This window comes from Thamnophis sirtalis, unplaced genomic scaffold (assembly GCF_051295495.1).
Source record: "Thamnophis sirtalis isolate CommonGarterSnake01/CBP01778 unplaced genomic scaffold, rThaSir2_p1.2 scaffold_8, whole genome shotgun sequence".
Lineage (NCBI taxonomy): Eukaryota > Metazoa > Chordata > Lepidosauria > Squamata > Natricidae > Thamnophis > Thamnophis sirtalis.
The window spans coordinates 74,179,065-74,195,371 of NW_028261388.1; the positions used below are offsets into that span (position 1 = coordinate 74,179,065).

The 16,307-nt window shown below is 42.8% G+C and overlaps 1 long non-coding RNA gene across 1 annotated transcript in view; it reads left to right on the plus strand.

Annotated features, from left to right (window-relative positions):
- Positions 1-16,307, plus strand: part of LOC148044493 (uncharacterized) — a 1,189,713-nt gene that overhangs the window by 757,704 nt on the left and 415,702 nt on the right. Inside the window, exon 2 of the long non-coding RNA XR_015697557.1 lies at positions 3,838-3,869. This is a non-coding gene — a long non-coding RNA (uncharacterized LOC148044493). The remainder of the gene's footprint in view (positions 1-3,837; positions 3,870-16,307) is intronic.

Below are 16,307 nucleotides of genomic sequence, written 5' to 3' on the forward strand. Positions count from 1 at the left end.
TGAAACACCACCATCGGGGACCTAAACAGCAATAGCACTTAGATTTATATACCACTTCATAATGTTTTACAGCACTTTCTAAGTGATTCATAGAGTCAGCATATTTCCCCCAACGTTTGAGTTTTCATTTTACTGACCTTGGAAGGATGGATGGCTAAGTCAACCTTGAGCTAATTAGGATTGAACTCCTGACTGTGGGAAGAGTTAGCCTATAATACTGCATTTTCCTGACTTAGTGGAGACAGCATCCCTGTGTAGGTTATTCTCATGCGTGACCCAACAAATGCGCAGCCGACAAATGCGCGCCGCCAAAACCGCCATGACAAAACGGCGAAGTCAAAAGTGCGCCCACTAAAGCGCGCCGACAAAACCGCGCCCACAAAAACGCGATTAGGGTTTTTAGGTTAGGATTAGGGTAAGGGTTAGGGTTATTAACGTTGTTTTCACGTTGTTTTCGATGGCGCACTTTTGTTGGCGCGCTTTAGTGGGCGCGCACTTTTGATTTCGCCGTTTTGTCATGACTCTGAGACTTCTGACCAAGCCAAAGTTCCCGGCTCAGAGGAGGACCTATCACCAGACAGCGAGGGCTCTGATATAGGGGAACAGGACATGGAGAAGGCTCTACAGCCCTCTGCCCCAGAAGAGACAGATAGTCTGGGCCCCACAGGTTCTACCATTTAACCTATGGCAAGGGTCGCTGCCAGCCTGCATAGTAGTTCATCTCCTCCTGACATGGCTGCCATTATATCGGAGGCCATTAGGCAGGGAATTGTGGCAGGCCTACAGCAAAAGAACTCTTCTGGCTCCAAAAAGCACAAGAAATGAAAGAAGAAGTCTGTTTCTAGGGATCAATCCAGGAGGAACAATCATTAGGGTCATCAGACAGTTCTTCCTCCTCCGTCGATGAGGAGGACCAGGTCCTTCGGATGATGAGGACTCTGATTCAGAACAAACTTCCTTAGCTGGTTTGTTCAAGCCATCTATGTTTAAGTCTCTTTTGATTAAGGCCAAGCCACTAAATCCCCGACTGCTAAGAGGGACTTGGCCCGCCTAGTGTTTACCAAACCCACCATTCAGAAGGAGGTGGTTCCTTCTCCTCCTTTGTTTCTGGATGTGGTCCAGCATCAGTGGAAGTCCCTGGGATTGGGCACCTTTCCATTGGCCCATGACAAGTGCTTCTACTCAAGCACTCACCCAGGCTCCGTTCAAGCCATTGCGGGACACAATTCTTCTCTATATGTCACAAAAGGTACTATTTCTGGTGGCCATCACATCCGCTGGTCAGATTTCGGAGCTAGCGGCTCTTTCCATACGACAGGATTTGTGCAGCTTCTATTTGGACAGGGTGGTTCTCAGGGTGGACCCAGCATTCATTCCCAAGGTGAATTCCATCTTTCATCGTATCCAGGAATTGGTTCTCCCCAACTTCTTCCCTGAGCCAGTCCATCGCTTGGAACGTAGTCAGCACACCCTAGACATCCGGATCTATTTACGCAGAACATTGACCTTCCGTCGCACAGAAGCCTTCCTTGTATCTATTCAACTGGACTCTATGGGTCTCAAGGCATCATCTTCTTCATTGGGAAGGTGGATCAGGGCATGCCTTGCAAAGGCATATACCTCTCAGGATCAGCCCATTCCGTAACACATTACTGCGCACTCAACGCGTAGTGCGGCCGCTATGGCTGCCTGGAGTAATCAGGCACCACTGCATGAGGTTTGCAGGGTGGCCACGTGGTCATCTCCCTCCTCATTTATTAGACACTACAGGATTGACAAGTATGCATCGGATGATGCGGCCTTTGGGAGGAGAGTCTTACAACAGGTCAGGGTTAGTCAGAGGGATTCGTCCCAAACGGTTTCCCATCCGTAATGCTGGACAAGCTTTGGTATGTCCCACACAGGGATGCTGTCTCCACTGAGTCAGGAAAATGGATCGTTGACTTACCTGATACTCTCATTTTCTGAAGAAGTGGAGACAGTATCAAGCCCCAGGCTTGGGGTCCAGACTGTTATTCTTTTTTTTATTAAAGAGTTTTAATAGATTTTACAAATGTTTCCCCTTCCCCTTCCCTCCCTCCACCCCAACCCTGCCTCCCCTCCAACCCTCCCTCCCTCCAACCTCCCAGAACAACATACAGGGTATAAACATTTGCGTATTTTAAGGTGTTGTCTTGTTTATTTATCCCCTTCCCTTGTTTATTGTAAGCCGCCCGGAGTCCTTCGGGAGTGGGCAGCATACAAGATCAATAAACTAAAATAAACTAAACTAAACAATCATACACTAACATAAGCTAACTAACTTTAGCATCCTACCTCCTCTTGTACTTTAACTCCCCTTTTGTTAAGCTAACTTTAGATAAATTGTTACATTTTTTGTTCGTTCATTCATAAGCTAATTGAAATTTCTTAGTCCGATATTTATTTTGAATGTAGTCAATCCATCTTCTCCATTCCAGCTTGTATTTCTGATCTGAATGGTCCTTCAAATATGCTGAGATTTTGGCCATCTCTGCTAAGTTTACTACTTTTAACCTCCATTCTTGAATATTAGGCAATTCTTCCTTCTTCCAGTACTGCGCCACCAACAATCTTGCCGCCGTTATTAAGTTCAGAATCAAGTTAGTCTCTATACCTGTACAGTCTGTAATTATACCTAACAAGAACAACTGGGGAGTGAACTTTATCTTTTTTAAAGAATATTTTGAATAACCCACCATATTTTTATCCAAAATGCTTTAACTTTTCTACAAGTCCACCATATATGATAATACATGGCGTCAGCACAATCACCTCTCCAACATTTGGATTGTAAATTCGGATACATACAAGCTAACTTTTTGGGATCTAGATGCCATCTATAAAACATCTTGTAAAAATTCTTTCTCAAGTTTTGAGCTTGTGTAAACTTTACATTTCTTACCTGGGCCATATTCTTGTTCATGCATGTCTGTCTGCATATTAGTCTTCATCAAAAAAGCTGGGATCTCAGCAGGAAGAGGCGGGACTTAAACTTTGCAGGCTCAGTTCTATTGGATGGTACACGAGAATAACCCACACAGGTACGCTGTCTCCACTTCTTCGGAAAATGAGCGTATCAGGTAAAGCCAACACTCCATTCTAACCACTTTACAATGGTTGCAGTGATCACGTAATCACCATTTGCGACCTTCTTAGCCAGCTTCCAACAAGCAAAGTCAACAAGGGAAGCCAGATTTGCTTAATGGCTGTGGGATTCACTTAACAACTATGGAAAAAAGTTGTAAAATTGGGTATGACTCACTTAACAACCGCCTTCCTTAGAAATTCTGATACCAATTGTGGTTGTAAGTCAAAAACTACCTGGAATGCAGAGGGCTGTTACAATTAGTGAAGACTATTAGTTCAGCCTACAAAGTGAACGGGATAAATTAATTCCTTGCAAAAGAAACATTGATTCTTTACATCATTTGTCTTATTAGTGTTTAAAAGCTTCAGCAGTATAGGTAGCCGTTGGAGCTGCCACGAGACTCCGACAGTGAGGGGCCCTATGAGTCGGCCCTGGAGGATGTAGAGGACCCTGGACAGGGTTCTGACTCCGAGCAGGGCACAGAGAGCAGTCCACCAGGAGGCACCTGAGCCTTGGACCAGTGGGGAGGAGACAAGGGAGAGTGATCCAGAAACCAACTGTGAGTTGTTCCGGGATGCCCGGCATCGAAGAGCTACTCGGCGTCAAGAACTACGTAATTACAGGAGGTAATTATGCTCAGATGATGGTCATTAGGCTCCTCTCCAGACTATAAAAGAGACTGCTTGTGCCACGCTCTTCTTGCAGAAGTCAATGCTTTGACTAAAGAGAAACAAACTTGGCAGGCTGGATTGCTGCCAGAGTTTGTCTGAATTGCTGCCAAAGTTTGTCAACCTTGCTGCCAAGGTCCTTATCTGTTTGTTTACTTGGCTTTCAGCCACCGAGAGTCTGAAATTGTTATTAAAGGACATTCTCATTTAAGCTTGTCTCGGCTTTTGTTACTGGATGGAGGAGGGGGTCAGAACAGGTAGCAAACATGGGACTCCCATTTCATTGCTCTCTTTGCTTCTGCTTCTCATTTATCTGATGAGAATACTGGAGATCTTAGGGCTTATCTTCACATCCTGTTACTTATGTCTGATTAACTCTCAACTGTTTTAAATGCCATTTCCACAAGGGGCCACCACTGTCGCAACTCACTTTAGAGACAGCTAAGTTTCATTTTCACTGTTCCAACTTCTCCTGACATAAATTTTGTCAAGGGAATAAACAAGGAGTTTTCATTGACAATGTTGATAATGGCTAGCCCTGGATTATTCATTAAATAAATTAATCATGTGCAGGACATCAAGAGAAATGGGGGAGGGGGAACTATTGAGATTTTTTTCCTGTCGTCATCCTGCCCTTAACTTTCACCGGCACACAAAACTTTATTTGACTGTTTTGTAAATGTGTTTATCTGCCATGTTTATTTTTAATCTTTTGTTGTGGCCCAGCAGGAGCCGTTGGAGCTGCCACCAGACTCCGACAGCGAGGGGCCCTCTGAGTCGGCTCTGGAGGATGTGGAGGACCCTGGACAGGGTTCCGACTCCGAGCAGGGCGCAGAGAGACTGGTTGGCCACCAGGTGGCGCCTGAGCCTTAGACCAGTGGGGTGGAGACAAGGGAGAGTGATCCAGAAGCCAGCAGTGAGTTGTTCCTGGATGCATGCCATCGAAGAGCTACTAGGCATCAGGAACAATTATGCAATTACAGGAGGTAATTGCGCTCAGCTGGTGGTAATTAGACTCCTCTCCAGACTATAAAAAAGACTGCTTGTGCACACGGCCCTCTTGCAGAAGTCAATGCATTGACTAAAGAGAACTGTTGTAACTAACTTGGCAGGCTGGATTGCTGCGAAGGTTTGTCTGAGTTGCTGCCAAGGTTTGTCTGAGTTGCTGCCAAGGTCCTTATCTGTTTGTTTGCTTGGCTTTCAGCCACTGAGATTTTGGTCTTGCTATTAAAGTACATTCTAGTTGAGCTCATCTCGGCTTTCGTTACTGGACAGAGGAGAGGGGTCAGAACAATCTTCATTGTTAATTTTTTGTAAAAGGGTGAATGATCAAAGTTTTAATGGTTGGTTTGAAGGTGTTATTAGATATCACATTTATTTTGGCCTCATGAAATGAGTTTTGCTTCCACCGAGGGGCACATTGTTGGGCTCTGTGTAGCGCATAAGTGAGCCTTAATCTGGCTCCAGTGATGACGTGGCAAGGAGTGGGATTTGCCCAACTCTTAAGGGCTATTTAAACTGCTAAAGGTAGTCTAGAGCAAGGGTCCCAAACCCCTGGGGCGCAGCCCACTACTGGCCCATAGCCTATTTGGAACTGCGCCGTGCGAGAGGCTGGTTGGTGCTCAGGCCATATTCAGCTTCACTCATGTGATCTGGTTCCCTCTCCACGCCCCCAAGCTGCAAAGGTTGGGGACAGCTTGTCTATAGGGTATGGAAGACGACAAAGGAGCTACAACATTTTTAAACTCCAGAGCATCCAAAACATAGATACCTCCATAATTCACTGAATTATAAGGAGGAGGAGAAGGTGTAGGAGAGCTAGACTTGCAATGTTCTGTCATTATAGCGAATCTCAACAAAAGTAGTTATAGTTTTCTTATGGAGTTGATTTCCTGTTGTTTTTTTACACACTCTCCTCTCTGGTTGCTGAACACTGTCCCACGTGGTTCTTTTTAGCTTGCACTGCAGAAAAGGCAGAACACCTGGTTTCTGAAAAGGCATCTGACGACAATGCTCGACTAGCGCTTTCCGATTCTTTGCCAAGTATTGATTTAGAGCCAAAGAATTAAAAAGCAGGATTAGTATTATCAGGAGAGCACACTAGCCCCAAAGATCAATTGACGGAAGATATAGCTTCTGCTAACTGAATGTTAAATGAATCTGGTTTCCCCATTGAAAAGTCACCATAAGTTACTTTTTTCAGTGTCATTCTAACTTTGAATTGTCACTAAATGAACTTTTATAAGTTGAGGACGACCCATATAACTGCCCATTGACTCTTGCACAGACAAACTTTGGAGCAAAAGCTAGTTTTGACAGTTCTTCCACTCATGCAAACCTGATTATTATTATTTTTTAAATGGGTCACTCCCCAGAGAGCTTGACTCCACAGTCTGGAAGCCAACTCTTGATCAAAAGGATTTATTCAAACTGTTTGAAAGTGCAAGCGTCGTATCTACAAGTTAAGGACTGTCCTGGTTTAATTTCAGACACATCTGCTAAGGCATAGCTCAAAGTGCCTTTTAAACTTCTCACTGTTCTTGCTATTTATGATCTATAAATAGATCATGACATACTTTTAGAGTGAGTCTTGTTCTCTTAACTGCATCCAAGAATGAGAAAGAATAGCTGAGGTCATGTTCTTCTTGTTTTGATAAAAAATCCATCATATATTTATCAAAACCTTCACTGGTAGTCAAAGCATTTTTTAAAAGGCGAAATTGTGGAGCTACCGTGGCAAACTTGTTTCAGAGTCCTTGATGAGATACTACTGTTCATTGTTTAGACCAAAGTACTGTCCTGAATTGTGTTTAATAGCAGTAGACTTATATACCGCTTCATAGGCCTTTCAGGCCTCTCTAAGCGGTTTACAGAGAGTCAGCATATTGCCCCCAACAATCTGGGTCCTCATTTTACCCACCTCGGAAGGATGGAAGGCTGAGTCAGCCCTGAGCCGGTGAGATTTGAACCGCTGACCTGCTGATCTAGCAGTAGCCTGCAGTGCTGCATTTAACCACTGCACCACCTTGGCTCTTTCTAATGAAATTTAAATACTAATGAAGTTAGTATATGCCTTGATATATATCTGTAAATATTGTGTCCCTCTAACATATTGCATTTCTCAAAATGGCAAGCTGGAAATCAGGTTCATCATAATGTCAGCAGTTTTCTTTGCCTTGAACATCTCCCTCAAACAATAGTATTTTGGCCCTTAAACTGCTCCCATTATTATTACCCAGAAAGGAGCTGATATTCCCTAATAGTTTTAGCATTGTCAGAGTTAATGTACCAGATTGTGTTAAGAACAACTACAAGAATTCGAAGATTCTAGTTTCTGTGACATGATTAATGTTAAATTCTAATACAGTTGCTTTATTTGATTAATAGACAAAATAACCAAGTTTATTTATTATGAAAATGATGTAATGTTCTTGGTAAGCACTTGGAATCACAAGGCATAGGAGAGGATTTTTAAAAAAAAGAAAACGGGGCTACACAACATTCTCCAGGGAGGGGCTCCCTAGAAGCAATTTGCTAAATGGGTGCTTTGTGATTATAGTCTTGGGAGACATTTTGCAAATTAGCAATCCTTCCCCAAAGGTTGTAGACCTCTGTACTTCACTTCCCCTGTTTCCACTTTAATTAAAAAAAAAACACCTTGAAAAATGTCTGGGAGATATTTTGAGTTTATTCACACTTCCAGGCTACCCCCCAGTAGCTAAAACAGGCTGGCAACCATGTCTGGAGGATAGTTTTATTTCTTTATTTAGCATATGGCATACAATGTCACGGAAATCTATACTGATGAAAGAAATGTCCTTCTGGGTTCGACTCCAAGTGGGGAATAAGTAAGGTGACCAGATTTTCAGATTGGTAAAGAGGGACACCTTTGACCGGGGGGGGGGGGGGCTTGATTAAAAATTTTATACGGAGCAACAAAAATTTTCATACAGCGCAAAAATAGTATTGTAATTTTTTTTATTTCAACATAACTACAATTTACAAATATAAATTGTAACTGTTGCCAAACATCAACATTTTGATCACGTGACCATGAGGATGCTGCAACGGTCGCTAAGTGTAAAAATGGTCGCTAAGTGTGAAAAATGGTCATCAGTCACTTTTTTCAATGCCATTGTAACTTTGGTCACTATACCACCGTTCTTGCCACAGTTCTTAAGTGAATAACTGCAGCTGATAAGTTAGTAACATAAGTGAATCTGGTTTCCCCATTTGACTTTGTCAAAAGGCAATTAAAATGACCCCAGGACACTGAAAACATCATAAATACGAATCTGTTGCCAAACATCAAAATTTTGATCGCGTGACCATGAGGATGCTGCAACGGTTGCTAAGTGTGAAAAATGGTTATCAGTCACTTCTTTCAATGCCATTGTAACTTTGGTCGCTAAATGAACTGTTTGAAAGCTAAGGCTAGCTTGCATTATAATGCCTTATGCTAGCTTACATTTTCAAGAGAGAGAAGCTAAACTCCTTATTAGAATTGAAATAGAAATGAGTAGAGTAGAGTAGAGTAGAGTAGAGTAGAGTAGAGTAGAGTAGAGTAGAGTAGAGTAGAGTAGAGTAGAGTAGAGTAGAGTAGAGTAGTTTATTAGCCAAGTGTGATTGGACACACAAGGAATTTGTCTTTGGCGCATAGGCTCTCAGTGTACATAAAAGAAAAAAATACATTCATCAAGAATCATAAGCTACAACACTTAGTGATAGTCATAGGTTACTAATAAGCAATCAAATTATACTAGGAAACAAATTATTGGATTTTTAAATTATTGGATTTTTTTTCAAAGAAACACAGTATGTGCTTCCTGATTATTAAAAGTGCAAATTCAGTGTCAATGACTCCTGACTATTTAAAATATAGTCTAAGACAATTTAAAAAATGAATCCACACAGAATAAAACTATTTTAAAAAACCCTATGCACAATAAATAAAATATTATTTTAAAATACATGAAAAAAACCAAAGAAAAAAAAACCCGGCTCACTTACCAGCAGGCAGGCACTCCAAGTCAATCCAGAATGATATAGATGTTATTATCTGCGGACCACCAAAATTTTCTCACAGACCACCAGTGGTCCACCACGGACCACTGGTTGGGGACCACTGCTTTAAAGCAGAATCTGCAGAGGGGAAGCTGGGAGATGGTTCCTAAATAGAACGCCCCCTTTAAAAAAAGTAAGTTTTTTTTAAAATGACTCAATGTAGCCAAGTTCATTATATGGCATCATGCAAGCCTTGTCACATCTTATTATGCCATCATCGCTAAATCTCTTTAGAAAGTCTACATGAATATAGTTTGTAAATCCCCCTATATTGCTCCTTTCCCATGACTCCTGGCAGGTAGACTGCCCTTGCCCACAGAAGCTCAAGAGGAGAAAATTGGATAAAGCACACCTTAGTCATGCTGGATGAAAATTTAAATTTCTAACTTGCCTCTTTTTTGGAGGAGAGGGGGGGCATCAAGGCTGCCCAGGAAGACCAGCAGAATAATAATTTTTTAAAAAAAGACATAGACTTAATACAATAAATAGAGAAATGTGTAGAGAAATGTAAAGAATGAAGAGGGATGGATGCATTTTTAAGAGTCTGGGGCTGCAAAACGGGGGTTATTAATCTCTCTCTGTGTTTGTGTGTGTGTGTGTGTGTGTGTGTGTGCAGCCTTCATTCATGCTCACTTCACACTGGATGCACAAAAAGAGCAGTCAAAATGTGTGTGTGTGTGTGTGTGTGTGTGTGTGTGTGTGTACGATTTTTACCAGCAACAAAAGGGGAATTGCTAGTAGAGTCTTTAATTTGCAGCTGTTAAGTGAGACATCACAAGGTAGGAAAGGGATAGATTGAAAAAATAAGAGGGGATCGTGCGCCCCCACCCACCCACTCCCAACCCCATCCGACAGAAGGAGACGAGAGAAGAGCAGTGGAGAGAAGGAAATCTCCTCCATTCCCCCCCTCCACATCTTCCAAATTATACACACAAACACTGCCCTCCCCATCCCGCAGCCCCAATTCCAGCCGCACCAATTCAAGCTCCCAGATCTCTCTTTTTTTCCCCACTCATCCCCCCCCCTCAACCAAACAAACGAGCAAAGGAAATACAAGAAAAGCAACTTTTTAATAAATAAATAAATAAATGAAATCCAAGGCACGGGAGGAAAATCTCCCTTTCCCCTAATTCCCACTCCCCTCTCCCATCCCGCCTCCCGATCCATTTGGGGTGGATTTCTTTATTTGCAATAAATCCTGAGGTTTCCCCCCCTTTTTTTAAAGGAAGGAAAATGACAGATCTTCTCCCCCCCTCCCTCCCTCACCCAAAGGAGACCGGAGAAAAGCAACCAGATCGAAAGGAAGGGAGATATGATCGTCTTTGGAAGAGCAGGAGGGGAGGGAGGGCTGCGAGCAAGCCGAGCGGAGGGAGGGAAACCACTGCCCTCTAAAGGCCACATCAGGAACGACACTTCAGAGAAATAAAAGAATTTTTTTTTTAACGGCGTCCTTTTAAAATCGGGACTTTTTGAACATGCAGTGGGACACGGGACAAATTTTGAAAAATTGTGACTGTCCCGCCAAAAGCAGGACGTCTGGTCACCTTAGGAAAAAGACACTGGAGACATGGAGGCTTCTTGGAATGATGGTTTATTGGTGGACAGGGCCACATGGCTTGAGCCCTGAACAGAAAAGGGGATCACATGCTTCAATGTTGGTGGAGAAGAAGAGAAGGGCTGAGGGAGGGGCTTGCTAGGCTTTTTATAACCTCTTCAGTCCCGCCTCTCTGTTTCCTGTTCCTGTGTAAGAAATGTATTCTGATTGGTTGTCAGACTCCCATGGGGCCATGCAGGGGCAACTCTCTAGGCTGCGTTTTGAATCCAGGTTTGGTTGAGTTCTCAGATGCCATGTGGTCAGTTGGGGCCAATATTATCATGCTTTAATCCCATCCTCTCTGGAGCTGAAGTGGAGAAGCCTTTATAAAGTGGACTAGCTTGGCCTTCTTAATGGCCCATTGACAAAGTGGGGATGGGCAGGAAGCTGCAGGCAGCTATTCTGTCTTTTATAACATGTTTCTTTCTTTTCACATGCAGAGAAATATTCTGCCTTTTCAATGTTTCCTAGGATATTTCATTTTTCTGGGAGAGGGCTGGGTGATAACTTCCTACAGTGCTAAACACACAATGCAGTTTAGAAATTGTAGAGAATATTTGTGGGTTGGGTTGTAGATTTAGGCACAGGTTTGTCCTCCGGGCTTGTTACTTCACTCCTGAATGTTTCATGACCAAACTAGGTAACATCTTCAGCGGGAGGCTTTGGCTGAAGTGTCTTCTTTGAAGGACAAACCTCTGTCTAAAACACAATGCAGCCCTATTCAGCAATTATGCACCTGTCATTGGTGCATTGCAGGGGGGCGAAATGAGTTTTAGTTAACTAGTGGCACTTGCAGTGGTGGGATTCAGCCAGTTCGCACCTGTTCGGGAGAACCGGTTGGTAACTTTCTAAGTAGTTCGGAGAACCGAATGTTGGAAGAAATCTCCTTTTGTTTTTTTCCATTTTTACAGGGCTAATCCTGTAAGGAAGGCAGGAAGGAAACATTCTAGTGTTGTTTCTAGCCTCATCTTTATTGCCCTGCTTACAGAAACTGCCTCTCCTGTTAACCCTTATTATATTGTAACAGCTAAGGTGAAGCGCCCATCAACCTGAGTGACCTTGAGTTGACCACGCCCACCCAGTCACATGACCACCGAGCCCCACCTACCCAGATGGTCATTAGGGCAGAGAACCGGTTGTTACTGGCTCTTCCAGGCTTCTCCGCTAGTCTCTCCTTGCTTTACCTTGTATTGCAATGCCTTGCATCCAGCCAGGTCCAGTGCCGGCTTCTACTCTCCACACAGAAATGCAGCTAGGTTTTTCCCATTGAAGTGGTACCCAGCTATCTACTTGTGATGCTTTCGAACTGATGGGTGGACAGGGTTCAAGTGATGGGTGCTCACTCCATTTCACAGAGCAACCATTTCTGGCTGGCCATTCCAGAGTCATTAAGCCTCTGCGCCACTGCATCCCTCTTGAAGAACAGAATGGATGCTGCTCAGTGGTGGGTTTCAAATTTTTTTAGAACCTCTTCTGTAGTTGTGGCCTGCTTTGTGGGAGTGGCTTTCTGTCCATGTGACTGGGTGGGTGTGGCTTTCTGTCCATGTGACCGGGTGGGAGTGGCTTGCCGGCCATGTGACTGGGTGGACGTGGCCAACTTGTAAAATGTGATGAAACTCACTTAACAACGCTCTTGCTTAACAACCAAAATGTTGGCTCAGAAACTCTGGCATTTGAAGCACGCAAGTCTTAAAGCTGTCAAGTTACAAGACCCTTGCATTCCTAACCCTTTAGAAAAAAAAACCCAGGGGTGTTCAAACTTGACAGCTTTAAGACTTGTGGACTTCAACTCCCAAAATTCCTTCTCTCGCTCTTCATCTTGATGATATGCGGATGGGAGGGGGGAGGGAGATGGAACCGGTTCTAAACGGCACTGTAGATTTGTGGAAGCTCTTCTATAGAAGAGGTTAGAACTGGTGGGAACCCACCCCTATGCTGCTGCTCTTTATTATTTGCCCCATTCGCCTTTAACATGATCTCAGTATATTTTGTGAATTTTTCTGCTCCCCGTCTGAAGTACAGTTTTCCAGCTAATACTGCCTCAAACCTCCTTTCCATTTCAATACTGAGTTTCAGGTCATTGCAGATTAAATACAGATCAATGACAACATTCAACCGAATCAGTCCTTAAACTGTCCCTATTAATTTCGCTGTAGAAATTATAAATAGAAGGGTGCTAATTAAAAATCTACTAGATTTTTTTTTTAAATTACAATTTTTCTTTCTTTGTGCTTCCTACTTTTTTTTTGGTGTTTCAAGAAAAAAAGATGTTTGATGATGCATTGTTTCATTATTTTTCCAATCAATCCCATTTTTTTTCTGAAAATACTGGAAAAACAATAGAACAATAGAGTGCTGGATTTATTTTTAAAACCACAGGAAATAATTGAAAGCTGAGGGAAAGAAAAATTGTAATAAAAATGTTTCTGCTGGGTTTCAAACCAGCAACATTCTGTTTACAAGGTGAGAATTAAAATCATAAGAGTAGTTCTAAGATATTAGTAAAGCGTGACCCGTCAAATGTGCGCCTGACAAAAGCGCGCCAACAAAACCGCGGCGAGAAAAGAGCGAAGTCAAAATCGCGCCTACAGAAGTGCGCCGATAAATGTGCGCCGATGAAAGCGCGCTATCAACAAACCCCGCGAAAACAAGGTAATAACCCTAAGGTTTAGGTTTAGATTTAGGTTTAGGTTTAGGTTTAGGATTAGGATTAGGATTAGGGTTAGGGTTATTACCTTGTTTTTGCGTGGTTTGTTGATAGCGCGCTTTCGTCGGCGCGCTTCTGTGGCCGCGATTTTGATTTTGCTCTTTTCTCGCCGTGGTTTTGTCGGCGCGCTTTTGTCGGGCAAGCATTTGTCTGTGAACCTTAGAAAAGCACTAGAGTGATAAGAAAATTTCCAAAGAAAAGCTGTGGTGCCTGCATCTACGTATATTTTGACGTTTTAATTTTGCATATAAAAATTACATAATACACAACATTAAATGCACGTATATAAATGTGTACACAAAGTTATATACTATATGGATATACAACATATACATATATACATACAAAGATCATTTAGGAAGTATTTAGGAAGACTGGACCAGAGGAAGGAAAGTGATTTGCAATTGTTTCCCTGGAATAGGAAATACACAGCATCCAGAAAAACATCCAATGGGAGGACCTGGCTACTTGCTATTCAGAATGAATACTTGGCAAACTTTTACCAAGTATCTCAGTCCAAACAGGGTTTTCTTACAGTGGCTCCAAGTCAAGCTGGCAGGAGCACAAGACAGCAGCAGCTTAAATGGTAAGGGTGGTATTCCCTATGTTGTGTTGATTTTTATAAGGAAGAGAAGGATTTTGGGTAACATGATAACTGTCTCCAATATCTGAGGGGCTGTAACAATGAGGGAACAGCCCAGTGGTGGGTTTCAAAAATTGTTGGAACCTATTCTGTGGGTGTGGCCTCCTTTGTGGGAGTGTCTTGCCACCCATGTGACCGGATGGGAGTGGCTTGCTGCCCGTGTGACCAGAAGGGAATGGCTTGCCGCCCATGTGACCGGATATGAAATTATGAATTAGTACTTAGGTCGGTCCAAGTAGCTATTCAGAAGTTAGTGGTTAGAAGCAATCGTAAAGCAAGATATGGAATTAAAACCAGAAATATTTTGTTGGCTATTTGAAAGGGAGTATAATATATATTTAATTTTACACATGTTAGCAGCTGCTGGAATTGTGTTTGCACAACAGTGGAAAAACAGAGATATGTAAGTGAATAAATATTACAATGTGCAGGAATAAATAAATTGACAATTAAAATCAAGAAGGCTTTGAATACTTTTTCACGTGGGATTGGTTTTAGCAATTGCCAACTAACGGAAACAGAAATTAGAAATCCAAAAGTATGAAAGAAAACACTAGGAAACGTCCCTAAAATGTATAAGGAAATATTACTAGATCATTATTAATGCGCAGATAACTGTGGGGCATTACACACACACCAGTGGTGGGTTTCAAATTTTTTTGGAACCTCTTCTGTAGGTGTGGCCTGCTTTCCAGGTCCACTGGTGGAACCTCTTCTAACCGGTTTGGTAGATTTGATGAACCGGTTCTACCGAATAGGTACGAACTGGTAGGAACCCACCTCTGGAACAGCCAGTGGTGGGATTCAAATAATTTAACAACCGGTTCTCTGCCCTAATGACCAGCTCGGTAGGCATGGCTGGGTGCTCATGTTACTGGGTAGGCATGGCCAACTTAATGTCACTCACGTTGAGGGGTGCTTTGCCTTGCTCGGCCTCTCATGACCGTGGGGGTGGTGCAATGGTCGTAAATGTGAAAAACGGTCATAAGTCACTTTTTTCAGTGCCATTGCAACTTTAAACGGTCACTAAATGGACTGTTGTAAGTCAAGGGTTACCCGTACAAAAGTACAAAAAGCTTCTTTGCTTGCAAAAAGCTTCCCTAAATACCAATCATTAGATTAGAAACGCCTGCAAGCCAGAGTTACAAATCAGGCAGGACGTCAGAGCACCTTGAGGAATTAAAGTAGTTAAAAGGCAGTGATAACTATCAGCAGCCAAGTCTTGCTCATAAAGTGAAACCTTTTAGCAGAGAGGTCATTTAAGCTCTCCAGAGAGTGGGTGGGTATATTTGGACTAACAAAATGCCAAACTAAAGAGACAAATTAACAAATTATATAGGGGATCCAGGTTCAAGCCTCCCAAGCTTGTCAGGATCACAATAAAATTAGTACATGCCACAGATATCTAAATAAACTTCAAGCCTAGTGCCATGTTGCTAAGCCTTATTATCATGAGAGGAAACTAAAACGAATTGGAGGATCCACACCCCTATTTCCTTTAAATAAAAAATATCTTACTCTCAGTGAGCAATCATGGGTCCTCGCACATCCAAAGCAATGCATAAGCACCAAAAGTGATTTTTTCAAGAGGCAACTGGACTTTCTGGAAGCCGAGAAAGTCCAGTTGCCTCTTGAAAAAAGCACCTTTGGGACAGCCATGACCTGGATGACTGAAGAATCCCCATAGATAAGAGACTCCTCGTGACCCGACAAATGCGCGCGTGACAAAAGCGCGCCGACAAAACCGCGGTGAGAAAACCGAAACATCAAAATCGCGCCGACAACAGCGCGCCGACAAAAGGGCAATTAGGGTTACGGTAAGGGTTAGGGTTAGGGTTAGGTTCAGGGTTAGGTTCAGGGTTAGATTTAGGGTTAGGGTTAGGGTTATTACGTTGTTTTTGCGTTGTTTGTTGAAGGCGCGCTTTTGTCAGCGTGCTGTTGTCGGCGCACTGTTGTGGGCGCGATTTTGACGTTGTGGTTTTCTCACTGTGGTTTTGTTGGCGCGCTTTTGTCGTGTGCGCATTTGTCGATGAACCGAGACTCCTGTGCTCAGTGAACTGACAAAGCACTCTTTCCCACCCAAGAGAAGCAATCCTTAGATCCTTTTGCACCACTTAAAGATACCAGCTGGTCTCACTCACCTTACAAGATACTCTAAGGAAATCATCCATATTTAAGGAAAGATCACATGCCTCCAGAAAGGCAGTAAAAATAACAAAAAAACCCAGTGCCAAGCTTGCATCCTGCCTCTTGGAAGAACACCCCAAAAGGACAGTGCCAGGAACCACTAAAGCAGTATGAAAAGCTTAAAATAACCCTTTCTCTTTAAGAAAGTCAATCCCCTAATAAAGCAAAGCAAAATACCAGCAAAGGAGAGAGAAAAAGAAAAACTCCAGAGAAGCTCAGGCGTCAGTAAGTCTTGGCCAGAATCTTTAGCTGTTACAATGTAGTAAGGTTTAACCACAGAGGCAGTTTCTGTAAGCAGGACAGTAAAGATTAGGCTAGAAACAACACCAGAATGT